This window comes from Gigantopelta aegis, chromosome 1 (genome assembly GCF_016097555.1).
Source record: "Gigantopelta aegis isolate Gae_Host chromosome 1, Gae_host_genome, whole genome shotgun sequence".
Lineage (NCBI taxonomy): Eukaryota > Metazoa > Mollusca > Gastropoda > Neomphalida > Peltospiridae > Gigantopelta > Gigantopelta aegis.
Window position 1 is genome coordinate 19,265,564 of NC_054699.1, and position 16,391 is coordinate 19,281,954.

Here is a 16,391-nt window from a genome sequence, read left to right on the forward strand (position 1 = left end):
CTTTTATACCACTTTACACCAAATAAACCCCCAACCATATGCTAGACACTCAACAAATTAACAACTGCTGGAAATTTTGTGAAGTAAGCATTCTTTTATACTATGTCAAAATTACCAAATGTTTGATATCCAATAGTAGATGATAAATAAATCAATGTGCTCTAGTGGTGTCATTAAACAAAACAAACTTCAACTTTTTATTTTTTGTCCCACTTTACACCAAATATAAAAAACACAAACCCAACCATATGCTAGACACTCAACAAATTAACAACTGCTGGAAATATTGTCAAGTAAGCATTCTTTTACACTATGTCAAAATTACCAAATGTTTGACATCCAATAGTAGATGATAAATAAATCAATGTGCTCTAGTGGTGTCATTAAACAAAACAAACTTCAACTTTTTATCTTTTGTCCCACTTTACACCAAATATAAAAAAAGCCCAAAAACCCACAAACCCAACCATATGCTAGACACTCAACAAATTAACAACTGCTGGAAATATTGTCAAGTAAGCATTCTTTTACACTATGTAAAAATTACCAAATGTTTGACATCCAATAGCAGATGATAAATAAATCAATGTGCTCTAGTGGTGTCATTAAACAAAACAAACTGTTTTTTTATCTTATGTCCCACTTTACACCAAATGTAAAAAACCCAGCCCAACTATATTTCTAAACATTCAGCAAATTAACAACTGCTGGAAATATTGTCAAACAAGCATTCTTTCACACCATCGTTTCCAATTGATGGCTTGGTCATGAAACACTTGTCCATCTTGACCTCGCGCTACTAACATTAGCCGTCCTCTGGGGAGACCAGCGCAATTTGTGACGGGCTTCTATCTACAGATCTCCATACTGAAGATGTCTCGTGGCATCTCCCGTGACCTCAGATGGTCCTGGCGCTTCCACTTGGACCAAAATTTATGACTTTCAGGTCTATAAATATTTGCTAGTAGATGTCTAGGGAAGTGCTGCTGAATGCTAGATATGTTCCAATTACATGCTCTGAAAATACTTATGGTCCCTCCGTTGACACCTTGGGTTATTAGCGTGGAAAGTTTATTATTGCAGAAAAGAGATTCAGGCCGTTTCATGTTCATGATCCGTGTGTGTTTTTGTAGCAATAGAATGAAAGAAAGAAAGAATTTTTTTTTATTTAACGACGCACTCAACACATTTTAATTACGGTTATATGTTGTTGTTTTTGTGTTGTTTTTTCAGTTTGGTTGATGTGTGTGTAAAGCTGTGAAGCATTTCAGACAGGTAGGTTTGTTTAACCCTTTAACACCTAAGACATCTTATGCCAATTTTTAAGTATGGGTATTTAATCTTTAAAAATAATTTTAAGAACACTGTTCAGTAGATATAGCCACCTACTTTTCATAGTTAGAATTGTACACCTCACTGTGTTCAGTAGATACAGCCACCTACTTTTCATGGTTAGAATTGTACACCTCGCTCTGCCCAGCAGATAGAGCCACCTACTTTTCATGGTTAGAATTGTACACCTCACTGTGTTCAGTAGATATAGCTACCTACTTTTCATGGTTAGAATTGTACACCTCGCTCTGCCCAGCAGATAGAGCCACCTACTTTTCACGGTTAGAATTGTACACCTCGCTCTGCCCAGCAGATAGAGCCACCTACTTTTCATGGTTAGAATTGTACACCTCACTGTGCCCAGTAGATATAGCCACCTACTTTCCACGGTTAGAATTGTACACCTCGCTGTGTTCAGTAGATACAGCCACCTACTTTTCAGGGTTAGAATTGTACACCTCGCTGTGTTCAGTAGATACAGCCACCTACGTTTCATGGTTAGAATTGTACACCTCGCTGTGTTCAGTAGATACAGCCACCTACATTTCATGGTTAGAATTGTACACCTCGCTGTGTTCAGTAGATACAGCCACCTACGTTTCATGGTTAGAATTGTACACCTCGCTGTGTTCAGTAGATACAGCCACCTACGTTTAATGGTTAGAATTGTACACCTCGCTGTGTTCAGTAGATACAGCCACCTACGTTTCATGGTTAGAATTGTACACCTCGCTGTGCCCAGTAGATATAGCCACCTACTTTCTATGTTTAGAATTGTACACCTCGCTGTGTTCAGTAGATATAGCCACCTACTTTTCACGGTTAGAATTGTACACCTCGCTGTGCCCAGTAGATATAGCCACCTACTTTCCACGGTTAGAATTGTACACCTCGCTGTGTTCAGTAGATACAGCCACCTACTTTTCATGGTTAGAATTGTACACCTCGCTGTGTTCAGTAGATACAGCCACCTACGTTTCATGGTTAGAATTGTACACCTCGCTGTGTTCAGTAGATACAGCCACCTACGTTTCATGGTTAGAATTGTACACCTCGCTGTGTTCAGTAGATATAGCCACCTACTTTCCATGGTTAGAATTGTACACCTCACTCTGCCCAGTAGATATAGCCACCTACTTTCCATGGTTAGAATTGTACACCTCTCTATGTTCAATAGATATAGCCACCTACTTTTTATGTTCAGAATTGTACACCTCGTTGTGTTCACTAGATTTATAGCCACCTACTTTAAGAACAACCCTCTTACTTTTAAAGATAATGAACACCCTGTTTTAAGGAGTTAAAAGGCAAATTACTGCATCAGCCCATGTGTAACCATGTCATTGTGGTCTTCCTGAAACAGAGTTACAGGCATGGGAGTAGGGGCAGCGTGGGTGGGGTAGGGGGTACTGGCCTGGAGCTGGAGGGGCCGGAGTATGCTTTGGCCCCCTCACCAGTTGAAAGGCAATCGAAATATGGATTTGAATGAATATTTAGTTTTCATTTTTACTCCAAGAGCAGACATGAATGTAGCTCACATAACAATTCTCCATATAGTTATAGACTGTTTTAATATAACAGAGTTAATTACAAACATTCTAACTTGTGGTATAGATCACACTGGGGACCTAATTTTTATCCAATTTAGACAGGATCTCGTTTTAGAATTTAGAAAATTCGGGACCCTGAAACTTGGCCCGTTTTGACAGGATTCCAATTTCTTCAGGGTCCGGTTTAGACAGGTTTCACTGTATATATGAGACCTTACATTTAATATCTGGCCCCTCCAGTTTGCACCCCCTCCCCCCACCCCTCAATTTACCAGCATCTTCCGACGCCTAAGGTTGCATCGATAGAAGGTCTGTAAAGCCAATTATTGAATCATGCAGTGTCATTAAACGAACCTACTGCATGAGATACCATAGTCTGTGGGAGGAATCAATATTTTCAACTTATTTTTTTTAACATCACTTCCAGAGAAGATACTTGCAGTGAGTTCGGTTCGGTCTCATGGTAAGTGATTCAATTATGAAAAAAACAAATTAGTAAGGTATTGAAATTGAGAAATTGGCTTCATTTTAGCACCGTCCCTCAGGCTTTTCCTATTAAAGTATGGGATATCAACTCAAACTGTCATATTGTTAGAAACTTGTGCTTGACAAGATTATTGTTATTTTTTTTTAGCCAGCTCTGTGCTTTTGGTGGGGCAACAGGTCACGATGTCATGATGTTCCGTTGGGATATGTTGGATCATTAAATAGATATAGGAATTAATGTATTGTATCTTGAAGTGAATGAATGAATTTGCCAGATTGTAAATGTAACATAAAGTACATGTTAGTGCTTACAGTGGATTTTAAAGTGACAGACCCTCGGTTTTAAACACTATACCAAGGGTGGGAATTCTCCTCAGATCTGCGGTTTTCCTCTCATGGAACATTGCGTTTCCTCGCATTTTAATTGTCCTAGCCCCCAGACCCCTCTAGATTTCCTCTTTTTTACAGTTCACCACCCTGGACCCCTCTAGATTTCCTCTTGTTTACAGTTCACCACCCCGGACCCCTCTAGATTCCTCTTTTTTACAGTTCACCACCCCGGACCCCTCTAGATTTCCTTTTTTGTGCAGTTCACCAATTCCCACCCCTGCTATACACAGGGTTTTTTTTACAATTAGTAGATTTTTTATTTTCAGACATTACTTACATTTTGTTGTTTAGATTATCCATGTCCCAACATCTGAAATGTTTCTGCTCATCCTGGTGATTGTAGTAACACAAAATAAATTTTTCATATTTCTAAAAAAGTATGTTTATCTATGAAAGAAAGAAAGAAATGTTTTATTTAATGATGCACTCAACACATTGTATTTACGGTTATATGGCATCAGACATATGGTTAAGGACCACACAGATATTGAGATAGGAAACCCGTTGTCGCCACTGCATGGGCTACTCTTTTCGATTAGCAGCAAGGGATCTTTTATATGCACCATCCCATAGACAGGATAGCACATACCACGGCCTTTGTTACACCAATTGTGGAGCACTGGCTGGAACAAGAAATAGCCAAATGGGACCACTGACGGGGATCAATCCTAGACCGACCGCACATGAAGCGAATGCTTTACCATTGGGCTATGTCCTCCCCTTTAAAGTGACAGACCTAATTTTTAATCACTATACACTTATTTTTCACAATTAGTCGATTTTTCATAATTCTAAAAGAGCAGGTTTATCTGAGAAGTTACTGTTATGGAAACAAGCTCTAATCTTATTTTAACAGGGTATGTCCCTGTTTCAATGGGTCACAGATTCTTCTGGGCTAGCTCTGGCATTCGCCAAATTCGGCAATTACGAATTTAAAAAACAACTGGCAAATTTTATTTTAATTTGGTGAAATAATTTTATGTAATAATTTATATTTTGATACAAAATATCTGGGTTTTTGCTGTATTTGAATTTTTAATAGATAATTTGGTGACATTTTCTGCTGACCCAGAGCTAGCCTTGTTCTTGTTTCTCTCTATTACAACTTTATCCAAATGTGTTACAGGTTTGTAGATTAACCAAACTTGGTGTCCATTTTCACGGGCTGAAACTAGGATCTGCAACTTTAATCGATCAAAATCCATTGGTTGTTTTCAGAAGTCTGGATTGTAGCACTATATATATATATATATATATATATATATATATATATACACCCCAAAACTGTTTTTCAAACAATGATGACCACAACAATACTCTGAGCGATGGACACTTCTGACCTGTTTAGTTATATCATTTATTATATAACATTTAGTGAAATATCTTAAAATATCGGTGAAATAAAAGTGTTATCAGTCACTCAGTGACGATAACACCTTTTGGAGTGAAAATTTCACTATTTCACTCTAAAATGTGCTATTGTCACTGTAGAAAGTGTTATCTTCACTGTAAGAAAGCCGGAACTATTTTGATGATGACTTTTTAAAAATAAAGGTAAATTGCCACATATTATATTATAAATTAAAAATTTCTTCTTTTTTGTCAGATATGATTTATATCGCATCTCGTGAAGTTTGCAATCATATCACATTTGTTGCACAAGCGCGACTCGTGAGATATGATTGCAAACTTCACAAGATGAGATATAAATCATATTTGACAAAAAACATGAAATAACCTCTATGTATCCTTTCTCCTTACTATTTCTTTTCATATAATATTTCATATACTTACCTTCTGTGACACCCAATAGCTGATATGTATTTTTGTGCTGGGGTGTCGTTAAACATTCATTCATTCATTCATTCATTCATTCATTCATTTATTCATTTATTCATTCATTCATTATATCCAATTATTCTCAGCTAAATGGGCTGTCTCTCCAGGGCAGTGGGTTAGTTTGTGGTTGGTATAGTGAGAGAGAAGTCGGTGCAGTGATCTTACACCTACCCATTGAGTTGTTAAAACTCCCTCTGGGTGGGAGCCGGTACCTGGATGCGAACCCAGTACCTACCAGCTTTAAGTCTGAGGCTGGTTTATCATGTTTGTTTTTTTAGGTGTGTGGGGGGGTGGGGGGGGGAGGTGTTAAATGGCAACCAAATGTTTATCTTATATCAAGGCAGTTGACAACAATTTTATGTGAAATCGGATGAGTTCATTCAACCTATAAGTCGAGCGTTTGTTTTGCATTATAGAGAAGCAAGATTTTGCATAATATAGTCCAGGCAAGATTAGCATGCAGTTTAACAGTTGATTTAGTTACATAGCAGCATCGTAAAGCCAGACCAGCTTGGGAGTATGAAATCAATCAAATTTGTACCTCATTTCTGGGTTAGACGGATAAAGCATCAGCTGGACGTCTTCCTTATGACACCCCATTACATCGTTAACCACTGGCTACGCAGTAAGATAGCACATGCTTGTGGCACAATTTGTCTGGAGCAAGAGGAATCAAACTGACTGCTTTCACAATTGTAAATGGATCGTTTGTACGTTGTTTGTTCCTTGTAAGTATTGGTAGACCAGGGGGTGGGAAGTAGCCCAGTGGTATAGCGCTCGCTTGATATATGGTCAGTTTGAGATCGATCCCCGTCGGTGGGCCCAGTGGGCTACTTCTCGCTCCAGCCAGTACACCACGATTGGCGCTTCAGGAACACTGATGATTGTGCCGTGAATGTTAGACTGTATCAGGGGCAGGACATAGCTCAGTGGTACAGCGCTCGCTTGCTGCGCGGGCGGTCTGGGATCGATCCCCATCGGTGGGTCTAGTGGGCTACTTCTCGCTCCAGCCAGTACACCACGACTGGCGCTTCAGGAACACTGATGATTGTGCCGTGAATGTTAGACTGTATCAGGGGCAGGACATAGCTCAGTGGTACAGCGCTCGCTTGCTGCGCGGGCGGTCTGGGATCGATCCCCGTCGGTGGGCCTAGTGGGCTACTTCTCGCTCCAGCCAGTACACCACGACTGGCGCTTCAGGAACACTGATGATTGTGCCGTGAATGTTAGACTGTATCAGGGGCAGGACATAGCTCAGTGGTACAGCACTCGCTTGCTGCGTGGTCTATCTGGGATCGATCCCCGTCGGTGGGTCCAGTGGGCTATTTCTCGCTCCAGCCAGTACACCACGACTGGCGCTTCAGGAACACTGATGATTGTGCCGTGAATGTTAGACTGTATCAGGGGCAGGACATAGCTCAGTGGTACAGCACTCGCTTGCTGCGCGGGCGGTCTGGGATCGATCCCTGTCGGTGGGTCCATTGGGCTATTTCTCATTCCAGCCAGTACACCACGACTATCCTGTCTATGGGATAGTGCATATAAAAGATCCCTTGCTGCTAATCGAAAAGAGTAGCCCATGAATCGGCGAAAGCAGGTTTCCTTTCTCAATATCTGTGTGGTCTGTAACCATATGTTTGACGCCATATAACCGTAAATAAAATGTGTTGAGTGCATCATAAAATAATCCATTCTCTTCCTTATTGGTAGAGCAGCCCAGTTTCAACCTACCTCTATTAAAAGATGGATAATGGTTAAACTACCAATAACATAAAAGTTTGGCTGACAGGAGTTGAACCTGTAGCCTATCACACCTCAGATGGGCTCTCTACAATTAGGCTGCATCCCACCATAAACACCACAGTGGCTACCCAGATGGGGATATATGTCCAACTGACCTTGCTGGTGTAGTGGTCAAGCCATGGGATGGACATACGGCTGGTATATAGGTTCTGGGTTCATCTGGTATCCCACCATAAACACTACAGTGGCTACCCAGATGGGGATATATGTCCAACTGACCTTGCTGGTGTAGTGGTCAAGCCATGGGATGGACATACCGCTGGTATATAGGTTCTGGGTTCATCTGGTATCCCACCATAAACACCACAGTGGCTACTCAGATGGAGATATATGTCTAACTGACCTCGCTGGTGTAGTGGTCAAGCCATGGGATGGACATACGGCTGGTATATAGGTTCTAGGTTCATCTCCTGGTATCTCACCATAAACACCACAGTGGCTACCCAGATGGAGATATATGTCCAACTGACCTCGCTGGTGTAGTGGTCAAGCCATGGAATGGACATAAGGCTGGTATATAGGTTCTGGGTTCATCTCCTGGTATCGGCTCCCACTCAGAGCAAGTTTAACGACTCAGTGAGCCACTGCTATAGAATTGTAATTAAAATGTGTTGAGTGGATTAATTGTTAAACCTCGTTCCAGCCAGTGCACCACGACTGGTATATCAAAGGCTGTGGTGCGTGCTATCCTGTCTGTGGGATGTTGCATATAAAAGATCTGTTGCTACTAATGGAAAAATGTGGCGGGTTTCCTCTCTATGACTATGACCGACTTACATTTGACCAATACAGAAGGGCAGCCACAGCAGAGGTACCACTGCCACCCCTCTTTATTTTGAGACACTACACTTTTTGTTATACATCTGTAGGGTCACTAACCATTAACCACTAACCTCTAACCCTGTCCTGGACAGACAGTCCTGATAGCTGAGGTGTGTGCCCAGGACAGTGTGCTTGAACCTTAATTGGATATAAGCACGGAAATATAACTACAAATGAATGAATTGAATTTATTATTGGATTGGTTTCTTGTTATGTAAAAGTTAAAAGATTTATTTAGGTTTTTTTTAATGACACCATGCACTATAGAAGGAAGTAAATATTTTATTTAATGACACACACAACACATTTTATTTACAGTTATATGGCATCAGACATTATGGTTAAGGACCACAGATATTGAGAGAGGAAAACCCGCTGTCGCCACTTACTTCATGGGCTACTCTTTTTGTAGCAGCAAGGGTTCTTTTATATGCACCATCCCACAGATAGGACAGCACATACCATGACCTTTGATATATTAGTCATGGGGCACTGGCTGGAACGAGAAATGGCCCAATGGGCCCACCAACGGGGTATCGATCCCAGACTGGCCGTGCATTGAGCGGGCACTTAACCACTGGGCTATGTCCGCCCTGCTCCGCCCCATCCCCCCCATCCCCCCCCATCCATGCACTATAGAGCACATTGGCTTATTAATCATCCTGTCTGTGGGAAGTGCATGTAAAAGATCCTTGTCAACCTCTAGCTCTCCCTGTGGACTAAGTGTCAAAATAGCCATATGTTAGACACCAAATACCATAGTTTAAAATGTACAAAGGAAGGAAAGAAAAAAAGAAAGAAATGTTTTATTTAACGACGCACTCAACACATTTTATTGACGGTTATATGGTTAAGGACCACACAGATTTTGAGAGGAAACCTGCTGTCGCCACTACATGGGCTACTCTTCCGATTAACAGACGGGATGGCACATACCACGGCCTTTGATATACCAGTCGTGGTGCACTGGCTGGAACGAAGTTTAACAATTAATGCATTCAACACATTTTAATTACAATTATATGGCACTGGACATATGGTTAAGGACAACACGGTTACAGAGAGAAGAAGCCCACTGCCGCCACCCAATGGGCTACTCTTTCCAATTTGCAGCAAGGGATCCTTTATATACAGCATCCCACAGACAGAGAAGCGGGACGTAGCCCAGTGGTAAAGCATTTGCTTGAGGTGCGGTCGGTCTAGGATCGATCCCCATCGGTGGACCCATTGGGCTATTTCTCGTTCCAGTCAGTACACCATGACTGGTATATCAAAGGCCACAACTGGTGTAACAAAGGTTGTGGTATGTACTATCCTGTCTTTGGGGTAGTGCATATAAAAGATCCCTTGCAGCTAATCAAAAAGAGTAGCTCATGTGTTGAGTGCATCATTAAATTAAACATTTCCTTCCTTCCCACAGACAGAATAGTACATACTTTCCCAAACAAAAATGCATGCTTGCAGCTAGGTTGTTGCAAGGTAGTTACAAGGTTGTTACAAGGTAGTACAAGCAATGCAAGCTATTTGCAAGCTAACATTTAGCTCGCGTAAGGTAGTCAGTATTTCTGCAAGCTTGCCGCATGCATGTTTTCATTTGTGAAAGCATGCGCAAGCTTGCTGCATGCATATCTTCAACTGTGCAAGCTTCCCGCAAGCATGTTTTCATTTTTGCTAGCTTGCTGCATGCATATCTTCAACTGCAAGCTTCCCGCAAACATGTTTTCATTTTGCAAGCTTGCTGCATGCATATCTTCAACTGTGCAAGCTTCCCGCAAGCATGTTTTCATTTTTGCTAGCTTGCTGCAAGCATATCTTCAACTGTGCAAGCTTCCCGCAAACATGTTTTCATTTTGCAAGCTTGCTGCATGCATATCTTCAACTGTGCAAGCTTCCCGCAAGCATGTTTTCATTTTTGTAAGCTTGCTGCATGTATATCTTCAACTGTGAAAGCATGTCTACAATCATTTTCATGGTTATTTTTTTTTAATTCATAACTTCTCATATGATTTATCAAATTCAGTGGGAACAGTGGATAAACAACCAAACATACATGTTACAGATTTAGATAGTATTTACAATAATAATTAAAACAAAATTAATATTAATACATACGAATTATAATACAATATGGTTAAAACAGAATCATCTTGTAATAATTGGATTTTCAATTGGCCCCAAAAATAATAACATATGCATGCATGGCCATGAAAGGATGACATGGGCCATGTTTGGTTGAAATTAGCCTGGTGGAATTTGAGAAGATGTTGAAAATGTCTGAGCCAATCAGAGGCCAGGGTGGCCATCTTGGATTTTGAATCAGCCACAAAAATAACAACACTTAGTAAGTCATGAGAGAATCATTTGGACTAAGTTTGATTGAAACCTGCCTGGTGGACCTTGAAAAGAAGCAAAAAAATGTCTGTCAATCAGAGGCCAGGGCAGCGATCTTGATTTTAAATCTGCCCGAAAAATAACAAACTTGGTCAGGCTAGGGCCATGAGAGGATCATTAGGAATACATATGGTTTAAATTTGCATGGTGGAACTTGAGTAAAAGTTTAAAATGTCTCAGTTATTCAGAGGCCAGGGCGGCCATCTTGGAATTTTTATTGGCCTGAAAAATAACAACACTTGGTCAGGTCTATAAGAGGATTATTTGGACCAAGTTTGGTGGAATCCTGCTTGGTGGAACAGGAGAAAAAAGAAAACAAGAAGAAACAAACAAATGACTACACCACAGTGTGGATCTCCAGATAGTGGAGGAATATAACCTAAAACAAGAAGAAGAAGAAGAATATAGGACCAGGAGCTTTTTAGCATATTAGTTTAGTCAAGACTATCCCACATAAATGGAACATGTCTATCAGACAGGTAAACTAATTTTGTAGCCTAAGTATCTGACAACATGTAGCACCTATTTTTTTTGTTTTAACTGTTCATGTTTTTCACTTTAAAACCATTGTTGTTTTTTTAAAGAATTATACAAGATGCAAGATGGCTTCCACTGATGCAAGCTTGTAGGTAGATCATCGCAAGCTTGCAGGAAACTTGTTGCAAGCTTGCAGGAAGCTCGTCGCAAGCGTGCGGGTAGCTCGTCGCAAGCTTGCGGGAAGCTCGTCGTAAGCATGCGGGAAGCTCGTAGCAAGCTTGCAGCAAGGTTGTAAAAAGGTTCCAAATACTAGCTTAAACTGAACAAGCTTGCGGGAAGCTCATCGCAAGCTTGCGGCAAGGTTGTAAAAAGGTTCCAAATACTAGCTTAAACTGAATAAGCTTGCAGGAAGCTTGTCGCAAGCATGCAACAAGCTTGCGGCAAGCTTGCAAGAAGCTCGTCGCAAGCTTGCGGCAAGGTTGTAAAAAGGTTCCAAATACTAGCTCGAAGCGCGGTAGTTACTACCTTGCCGCAAGGTTGTTACCAGCTATTTATTAAGCTTGCAATTTTTGTTTGGGTTGTTACATACACCACTTGTGGAGCACTGGCTGGAAAAAATATACAGAGATGTTGTTAACTATATTCCTTTTCTGTCTGTCAGTGGAAAGTAGGTGTAAAAGACAGCAGCAGGTTTCCTCTCTAATTCGAGACTCAAGTGTCGAAATTACCATATGTTAGACATCGGATAATGGTACCTCAAAATGTACCAAGTTGTCTTTAAAGAGATGGTTTCCTCTCGTTTGCATTATCTCATTGAGATAATCAGTCTCCGGCACCACATACTGAAGTACTTCCCTGGCATCTGTCTCATAATGGGCGGGATTTAGCTCAGTCGGTTGATCGAGTGCTCACCGGAGGTGCTTGCATCGCAGGATCAAATCACCTCATTGGATTCATTGTCTTCTTCCAACCAGTGCACTACAACTGGTCAAAGGCCGTGGTATGTGCTTTCCTGTCTGTGGGAAAGTGCATATAAAAGATTCCTTGCTGCATTAGGAAAATGTAGCGGGTTTCCTCTGATGACTACGTGTCAGAATTACCAAATGTTTGACATGCAATAGCCGATGATTTATTAATCGATGTGCTCTGGTGGTGTTGTTAAACAAAACAAACTTTAACTTTTAACTGTCTCATAACTGAGCCAGGATTCACTGTATTTGAAGCTTAACAACACCACTAGAGCACATTGATTAATTAATCATCAGCTACTGGATGTCAAACATTTGGTAATTCTTCAATAGAGAAAATCTGCTATATTTTGCCATTAGTAGCAAGGGATCATTTTACATGTAACAGAATAGCACATACCACAATCATTGATATACCAGTCGTGGTACACTGGCTGGAACAGTTAAGAAATAGCCTAATGGACCCACCTACGGGGATCGATCCCAGACTGACAGCGCATCAGGTGAGAGCTTTACCACTGAGCTATGTCTTGCCCCTTGAAGCAGGAAGGCAAGTCCACATTTCTTTCAAGTGGAGTTTGATCAACGCACGTGTTGCTAATGTCTCCACTCAATTTTCTGCCCACTTTCACGGTAGAGAGAAGAAAAGTGAAAACGGTCTGTTTCTAATAAATGCTGTCATGACTGGAGTGGGAGGTGTTTCTTTTTCTTCTATCTAGAATCGCAGATAGCGTTTTATGTCTCGTTAAACAGGTGTCCCTTACAGATAGGAAGACAAAGCAGTGTTTGTTTATTCACACCTTGGACATTTTTTTAAACTATAGATATTAGGTGTCTAATCTCTGCATGGTTTATTAGTTGGGCAGATTGGTGCAGAATATGTATACTCTTCTAAAAAAAAGTAGGGGAACCTGAAATATTAATGTTAATATCAACTAGCTATTAGACCGAACATACATTTTGACCACAGACATCCTAGTAAAGAACGTTCAGGTCTGTTTATCAACACACCGAAACACATTCCATAGTTTGCACGTGCATCACGCACTTGCCCCATGCACGTGCATGGGGTGTCATTCTCGATTTTGACAATTTCCAGGAAGGTTGATTAATCACTGAGAAACATTATTTCTGTCAACCTTTTTCATTCTGTTGATCATACAGTTGTTATTGTTTTGTTTTTAGTCATTTTTATTGTTTGAATTTGCGATTTACTGATAAAAAAAATGTCAGTTTTCAAATTTCACTTCTGACCCCAATCGTCCTTCAAGATCTTTGGTGGTCATAAAACCTACTGTAATACTGAACTACCGATTGTAATGTTTGCCCAATTAATTCACTATTATCATATAACCATTCCCCACAGCTAATATACATTACAATTTTGGCAATTGTAAATTCTTATTAGAGTTCCCCTACTTTTTTTGAAGAGTATATATATAAAAAAAAAGTGTTCACGTCTTCCTATCAGCATGAAACTTAAAACACATGTTTAAATTGAGATAATTACTCAATATTGATATAAATTAAAGCACATTTAACGAGACCTACTTCAGGTTATTTTCAAGATGGCCGACTTATCATTTTATTTTGATTGTTCGGTTAAAAATGACAGGGGAATTAAGCCCAGTACCACTCCTGGTGAACACCAGCAAGGGATAATTTATATATGCACTTTCCTATAGACAAGACAGTATATACCACAGTTTTTGATGTACTAGTGAGTCAATGGACAGTGCATGGTTGGGATGAGAGAAAATGTGAGTCCATCAACGGTGATCAGTCCTAGGACTTCTAGGGCAGAACGTAGCCCAATGGTAAAGTGCTTACTTGATGCCCAGTCAGTTTGGGATTAATCCCCATCTGTGGGCCCATTGGGCCATTTCTCGTTCCAGCCAGTGCACCAAGACTGGTATATCAAAGACTGTGGTATGTGCTACCCTGTCCGTGAGATGGTGCATATAAAAGATCCCTTGCTGCATTAGGAAAAATGTATAGGGTTTCCTCCAATGACTACGAGTCAGAATTACCAAATGTTTGGCATCCAGTAGCTGATGATTAATACAGCAGTGTGCTCTAGTGGTGTCGTTAAACAAAACAAACTTCTTCAATGGTCTTCAACTGAGCTGCACGATGCGCCACTTTGTAGTTGCATGGTTACTAAGAGAATGAATAAATAAATGTTAGAAACATCCTAGCACAAAACACACGTCGGCTATTGGGTTACTATAAGTGTATAGTGGCAGTATATTACTGTAATTTCTTAGTCACACGTATAAACATACATGTGGAGATTGTATAACTTAGCCATAGCAAAACTTTATAGAGGAAGGAAGGAAATGTTTTATTTAACGATGCACTCAGCACATTGTTTGGCATCCAATAGCTGATGATTAATACATCAATGTGCTCTAGTGGTGTCTTTAAACAAAACATACTTCTTCAATGGTCTTCAACTGAGCTACACGATGGGCCACTTTGTAGTTGGTTACTAAGAGAATTAATAAATGAATTTTTAGAAACATCTCAGCACAAAAACACACATCGGTTATTGGGTTACTATAAGAGTATAATGGGAGTATATTACATAGAGATTATTATACGAGCTTGTGTGTCGTACTGATTTTATGAAACAAGTGTCAGGATTTTTGTATTGCCCGAAGTGAGAGCGAGAGTAATACATGAATCCTGGCACGAGTTTCGTAAAATCAATACGACTCACACGTGAGTGTAATAATTTCTTTATTATCCATATTATTATTGTTGTTTTCTTTATGAATAACAAGACCCAACTCAAAATGTTTCAGCCACAACTAGAAGGAAATGACGTCATATTTCAAATGCACAGTCTGAGCTAGGACTGGAGAAGCAAAGTCATGTTATGACATTGCTTCCCAAAATTATGTCATTATACTTGTTATTACATGTGTGCTTCATATGATTATTATTAACTCGGTTATGTCGAACCATATGGATAATAATGTAATTTCTTATTCACACATATAAACATACATATGGAAATTATATAACTTAGCCATAGCAAAACTTTATAGAGGAGACATGTAGAAATGAAATTTAAAGGCTGTATATATCAACATTAAAATTCCCACTAGCTACTGCCAGTAGGAGCACTTTACACCAACACTACTACATACTCCCCCCTCAAGTGAAGCTAAGTCCCAAAGCTGTGGGCCACGGGCAGTTAAACTGTTACGGGTCCTAACTGAGTTATAATTGTATTCTTGTCTTAAGAACACCCAGTCCCTACGTCAGCTCCAAATGTAACAGTAAAATCAACCTCCACTGAGGGGATTTGAACCAGAAACTCTCAATGTGAGAATCCAGCGCTCTACCAACTGAGCTAATAGGGAAATTCCCACTAGCTACTGCCAGTAGGAGCACTTTATACCAACACTACTACACCATTTTTCACTGTTTTTACATTTATATGTAATAAGTAAAGTAATCGACCTCATGCATAATCTTTGCATAAATACACGTAAGTTGGGAATATGGACATTGTAATGTGTTTATACACAGTGTAAACAGATTTGTGCTCAGTACAACAAAATTCCTGTCTTCTAAAAACATCATAACGAATCTTATACAGCCCACGAATCCAAAATCTGGCAAGTTGACTGGATAAGGCCATAAGATACGGATGGATTTCACTAACCCAGCAAATTTGTCGGCAACATACACCTGGCGTAATGCCATCGGTCTTAATTCTGCCAGAAAATATTTTGAGGGTACGTAATAAAAACAAAACATAGCACAAGTGCCCCATATAGGTAGTTAAGGGTTTGAAATGTGTTGAAATTGGACACTGCATTTCTTGGAGTTTGCCGAGTTTTAAAAAGCAGTTTTCTTACTATATAGTCTATCTAAAAATTATTTTAAAATATATCCATTAATTTACAAGATTTTAGGGTACGTAATTTTACCCTCTCTACCCTCTGGCAGAATCCAGCCAGTGCACCACAACTGGTACATCAAAGGCTGTGGTATGTGCTATCCTGTCTGTGGGATGGTGCATATAAAAGATCCCTTACTGATAATCAAAAAAGAGTAGCCCATGAAGTGATGACAGTGGGTTTCCTCCTTCAATATCTGTGTGGTCCTTAACCATATGTCCGATGCCATATAACCGTAAATAAAATGTGTTGAGTGCATCATTAAATAAACCATTTCCTTCCTTCCTCTGGCAGAAATCCTGGTTATGGAGTGTTTGAAAAAATTGCCTAAACTGAATGTGTCCAGTTCCATTGGTCGTCTGGATCCACTAAAGATTCTTCAATAAGTTACTGGTATATATAGTTGGAGATACAAAGTT

At 40.0% G+C, this 16,391-nt stretch overlaps 1 protein-coding gene across 1 annotated transcript in view; it reads left to right on the forward strand.

The window, feature by feature from the left end:
• LOC121371608 (muscleblind-like protein 1) overlaps positions 1-16,391 on the forward strand; it is a 334,396-nt gene that overhangs the window by 93,403 nt on the left and 224,602 nt on the right. Inside the window, exon 3 of the mRNA XM_041497644.1 lies at positions 1,234-1,275. The gene's annotated coding sequence lies outside the window, so the exon portion shown is untranslated. The remainder of the gene's footprint in view (positions 1-1,233; positions 1,276-16,391) is intronic.